At 46.6% G+C, this 5,778-nt stretch overlaps 1 pseudogene; it reads right to left on the bottom strand.

The window, feature by feature from the left end:
• Window positions 1-2,609: 2,609 nt before the first annotated feature.
• On the bottom strand, window positions 2,610-5,778 carry LOC123191932 (receptor-like serine/threonine-protein kinase SD1-8; annotated as a pseudogene).

Raw genomic sequence — 5,778 nt, 5'->3', positions numbered from 1 at the left:
TATATGGAAAGGTTTTTGTCAAAAAACTACCATGGCAAGTTTACTACTTAGACACAGGCAATTATATTAGTTCGGGCATGGCAAATTTATTAGTTACACCGCGCCAATTTCTTAACTACACCATGGTAGTTTATCTTTGTAGGTTCCATGGCAATTTTATTTATTTTACCAATGGCAAATTTTGTTAATTCAGATAATTAAAATTTCAATTTAGGTACCATATCAAATTTATTCTTTTTTAGATCATGGCATTTTTTATTAATTATATTGTGTGCATTTTTGTAGACACCTTGGCAATTATGCTACATGATTTGTTATTAGAGCATCATGGCAAGTAGTATTTATGCATGATGACAATTCTCCAGAAATTACAAATTTTTTTATTTCATTTTTTTACCATGGCAAATTTTTAGTAGACTTAACATGGCAAATTTACTAGACTTACCATGTCAAATATACTGGACTTACCATGGCCTTACCATGGCAGATATACTAGACTTACCATGGCAATTATTGTTGGGGAACGTAGTAATTTCAAAATTTTCCTACGCACATGCAAGATCATGTGATGCATAGCAACGAGAGGGGAGAGTGTGATCTACATACCTAGTAGATCGACAACGGAAGCGTTTGGTTGATGTAGTCGTACGTCTTCACGACCCGACCGATCAAGCACCGAAACTACGGCACCTCCGAGTTCTAGCACACGTTCAGCTCGATGACGATCCCCGGACTTCGATCCAGCAAAGTGTCGGGGAAGAGTTCTGTCAGCATGACGGCGTGGTGACGATCTTGATGTATTACTGCAGCAGGGCTTCGCCTAAACTCCGCTACAATATTATTGAGGACTATGGTGGCTGGGGGCGCCGCACACGGCTAAGGAATAGATCACGTGGATCAACTTGTGTCTATGGGGTGCCCCTTGCCTCAGTATATAAAGGATGGAGGAGGAGGAGGCCGGCCAAGGCTAGGTGCGGCCAGGATGTGGAGTCCTACTAGGACTCCAAGTCCTAGTAGGAGTCCACCAAGAGGGAAGGAAGGGAGAAGGAAGTGGAGGAGAAGGAGAGGTGGCCGGCCCCCTTTTCCCTAGTCCAATTCGGACTAGAGGGGAGGGGGGGCGCAGCAGCCCCTTGGCCCTTTCTCCTCTTCCCACTAAAGCCCATCAAGGCTCATTGCTTCTCCCGTAACTACCCGGTACTCCGAAAAATACCCGAATCACTCGGAACCTTTTCAATGTCCGAATATAGTCGTCCAATATATCAATCTTTAGGTCTCGACCATTTCGAGACTCCTCGTCATGTCCCCGATCTCATCCGGGACTCCGAACTCCTTCGGTACATCAAAACTCATAAACTCATAATATAACTGTCATCGAAACCTTAAGCGTGCGGACCCTACGGGTTCGAGAACAATGTAGACATGACCGAGACACGTCTCCGGTCAATAACCAATAGCGGGACCTGGATGCCCATATTGGCTCCTACATATTCTATGAAGATCTTTATCGGTCAGACCGCATAACAACATACGTTGTTCCCTTTGTCATCGGTATGTTACTTGCCCGAGATTCGATCGTCGGTATTCCAATACCTAGTTCAATCTCGTTACCGGCAAGTCTCTTTACTCGTTCTGTAATACATCATCCCGCAACTAACTTATTAGTTGCAATGCTTGCAAGACTTAAGTGATGTGCATTACCGAGAGGGCCCAGAGATACCTCTCCGACAATCGGAGTGACAAAACCTAATCTCGAAATACGCCAACCCAACATGTACCTTTGGAGACACCTGTAGTACTCCTTTATAATCACCCAGTTACGTTGTGACGTTTGGTAGAACCCAAAGTGTTCCTCCGGCAAACGGGAGTTGCATAATCTCATAGTTATAGGAACATGTATAAGTCATGAAGAAAGCAATAGCAACATACTAAACGATCGGGTGCTAAGCTAATGGAATGTGTCATGTCAATCGGATCATTCACTTAATGATGTGATCCCGTTAATCAACTCATTGTGCATGGTTAGGAAACATAACCATCTTTGATTAACGAGCTAGTCAAGTAGAGGCATACTACTGACACTTTGTTTGTCTATGTATTCACACATGTATTATGTTTCCGGTTAATACAATTCTAGCATGAATAATAAACATTTATCATGATATAAGGAAATAAATAATAACTTTATTATTGCCTCTAGGGCATATTTCCTTCAATTATATTGTAGGTAGCAATTTATTTTGGCATCCTTGCAGATTCCAAATTCCAAATACATCATATCCAAAAATTTGAATTGGCATTGAAGCTCAATATCAATGTCTGGGATAATTGGCATTGCAGCCAATTGAACGACAAGTTTTTGAACGCCTACATTGAAACAGAGCATTATGTATTGCCAAAATATTTTCCCATGTTCAAATATTGTTTAAATATTGGTACAATATTGTTTTACCGCTAAAACATCATTGAATTGTGCACAAAAATAATATTTCTTCATATATCATAAATATTGTGGTAACCACATCTACCTGGGGTACAGACTACCAAACAATGTGTCAACACAACATGCCTCAGTAGATACAACACACCATACAAGATCTTAGCCCAGCATGTCAAAATATGCACATGCTACCAAACAAATTGCAGTTATATGCAGCAGGCCTATCACCAGGTAACCGTTGCACTCATAGGAGGCCGATTTGAATGCACCTCCGCAACTCACCCGAGAGCTCGGGATCCAAGCGATGCCTTGCCGGCACCACCGTCACGTCCAGAAGATCCATCACCCTGCGCTCCTTCCATAGTTTCCAGGCCTTCAAAACTCAACCAGCCCGGCCATGAAAAAATAGCATGATAAATGCGATGCTTTATCTGAACGGGTTCATCTCCTAGGTAAGGTTACAAGAGTAGTAATGTGGTTTGGGTGTAGTCTAGTGTAGTTACAAGCGTAATAAGACTTGATACTCCCTTTGTAAACTAATATAAAAGCGTTTAGATCACTAAAATAATGATCTATACACTTTTATATTAGTTTACGGAGCGAGTACATCACTATTTCTGCGACCGCTCATTGTCTCCAGCAATACAACGCCGAAGCTGAAAACGTCGCACTTCAGCATCATATCCCCATCCCTGGCGTGCTCCGGCGGCACGTATCCCCTACACATAACTCAGTCATGTTAGCATATCAGTGCTCTCATTAATTCACCGTTCCGATGTCAAAGAACATATAATCAAGTGATAGCTAAGGATATACGGAGCATGAAATAGACTGAATATGTGAGGTTTCTCACGGTGTAATCACTACTGTTTGTGTTACCGTCTGATCATCGCGGAACAGCTTCGCGGTGCCGAAATCTGCTATCTTTGCCCAACACTGGTGGTCCAGCAGCACGTTGGATGGCTTGAGATCTCTATGAACTAGTACATTTTTTCCTGACCCATCGTGAAGGTACCAGACACCCTGGGCTATCCCACGAATTATCTCCAATCTCTTCATCCAATTGAGTGAAACCCGTACGCTGGGCGTGCCTGTCGGTTCCACCATTCACAGATAGTTCAACTTATGGTTATCAGATCATCATTATGTTTGCAATTGCACTTCTACCAATTTGATTAGCAAGAAATACATACCAAATATGTATAGATTCATGCTCTTGTCCTGTACATACTCGTATATCAGTATTCGCTCATTGCCTTCGTTACAATATGCGAGTAGACGGACAAGATTGTCATGCCGGAGCTCCGACACGAGCTCCACTTCCCTTGTGAAGTCATTTAGGACTCTGTTGGGTAGAGAGGAGACTTTGAGCCTCTTGACCGCGACTTTTCTGCCGGGTAAGCCTTTTACAAGAGAATGATCACTCGATAGTTGACCCTGAAATTGTATGATAGGTCATGAATTTCATGATGACATTGGGTTTTTTACCCGAAAAGAAGGATAACCCTAACCTATATTTCAGGTAGTTAATCAGTGTTTGTTATTTGTGCTACTGTCACAATATATACAAGGGAATTAAGTTGTGATGTGACCTCGTAGACGACCCGAAAGTGCCTTCACCAATCACATTCCTCGTAGAGAAATTTCTTGTTGCCGTCTTGATGGTGGCCAGATCAATGGAGGCGACATTCGTAGGACCCAGAGAGAACAATGAACAACCATCGTGCCACGCAACAATCTGCTTCTCCTCTTCCTCCAAATTATCAAGGCCACAAAGAGAACAATGAACACCGCCACACACACGATACATATGGTTATAATGGCTGCCCTAACTGCCACACTAATCTTCCTGGTCCTCGTATCTTCAGCTGAATGAAAATAAGGTTGAATATTTCAATGAAATTTCCACGATGGTGAATACCTCAGCTGAATGAGAGTAAGGTTCAATATTTCAATGAAATTTCCACGATGGCGAGTACTGAAATATTTGTGACCTCAAAATTTCAGGACAGAATCAAACCAATTTTAGACAGATACTATGTACTATGCTGGTAAGAACATTGATAGATGAAATCCGAAAGAATTTTCAAAAATTCTGAAAAAAATTGGGAGAAATTTCTGTAAAATGGAGAGTTTTTTTACACATCATAGAGAGTCAAAAAATTCCGAGGCCTCACCTAGTTCAGACCTTGCCAGTCTAAGGTAGTATAAATCTTCTCCTTTGTCCATGTACCGGATATCTACGATGTTATACGACCAAATAATGCAGCCACACGGCGAACACCTCCTCCTCGGGCGTCGGCGGCGGCGTAGGCCACGCACGAACAGTTGGCGAGGCACCTCTCCCGGAACTCCTCCAGCCCGATGCCCGCGTCCGCCGGACACGTTGTGCGTGTCCGGGAGCTTGACGCCGCGCACCACCGCAAACCCGTCCATGGTGCTCATGCAAACCCGTCGAAACCCTTGACGCACCTGCAGAACGACGTGGACGTCGTGTTGACGTCGCACAGGCCGAACGCGCCGCACCGGCCGTACGCGTCGCACACGTCCCTCGGCGCGCTGTAAAAGGTCTTCCACGCCCGGCGTCGGTCACCACCACGCGCGAGAACGGCGGCCCGGCCTTGGCGTGGTAGGCGTAGGTGACCTCGCCGGGGCTTACCGTCACCTGGTACGAGAACATGTCGGCGTACGACGCCATCTCCGGGACGCCGTTCCACGGCCCGGTGCGGTACTTCTTGACGCCGTTGTGCCAAAGCGCGTTCTCCGGCAGCGCCTTCGTCTCCGTGCCGCGCCGGTAGGGGCCGGGAGACGGGTCGGTGGCCGAGCGCCACGACGTGATGTACCACTCGGCCCCCGTCCACAGGTTCTTGCCGGTCTTCATGCCGGGCAGCAAGGTGTTCGACGGGTGGTCGAACGACTGCCACAGGTGGGCACCGCTGGCCTGATCGCGCACGACCAGGTTGCCGGACTCCAGCAGCTGCACCACCGCGGAAGCGGCGCCGGTCCTGACCGCCGTCCGTGAGGAGGAGCCTCCCGGCGTTGCCGAGCACCAGCACGCCGGAGGTGCCAGTGAGTGGGCTGTCGCGGTTGGCCACCCAGCACACGGCGTCCTCCGACACGGAGAACCATATCCCGAGGTACCTCCGCGCTGGCACCCCAAGGGAGAAGAATCCCATGGTGAACGCCCCACCGGCAGAGACAAGTGTCTCGCCATCGGCGACGTCGCCACCGCTGTCGAACATGTCTGCGCCGTAGGCTGGTGTTCCGAGATGAAGGTGAAACAGGAACACGCAGAATAGGAGGAGGAGAGAGCCTCGGACATGGCTTGCAGCTGAGCTCAT

This window comes from Triticum aestivum, chromosome 2A, assembly GCF_018294505.1.
Source record: "Triticum aestivum cultivar Chinese Spring chromosome 2A, IWGSC CS RefSeq v2.1, whole genome shotgun sequence".
Classification (NCBI taxonomy): domain Eukaryota; kingdom Viridiplantae; phylum Streptophyta; class Magnoliopsida; order Poales; family Poaceae; genus Triticum; species Triticum aestivum.
This window is presented reverse-complemented; position numbering and strand designations above follow the sequence as displayed.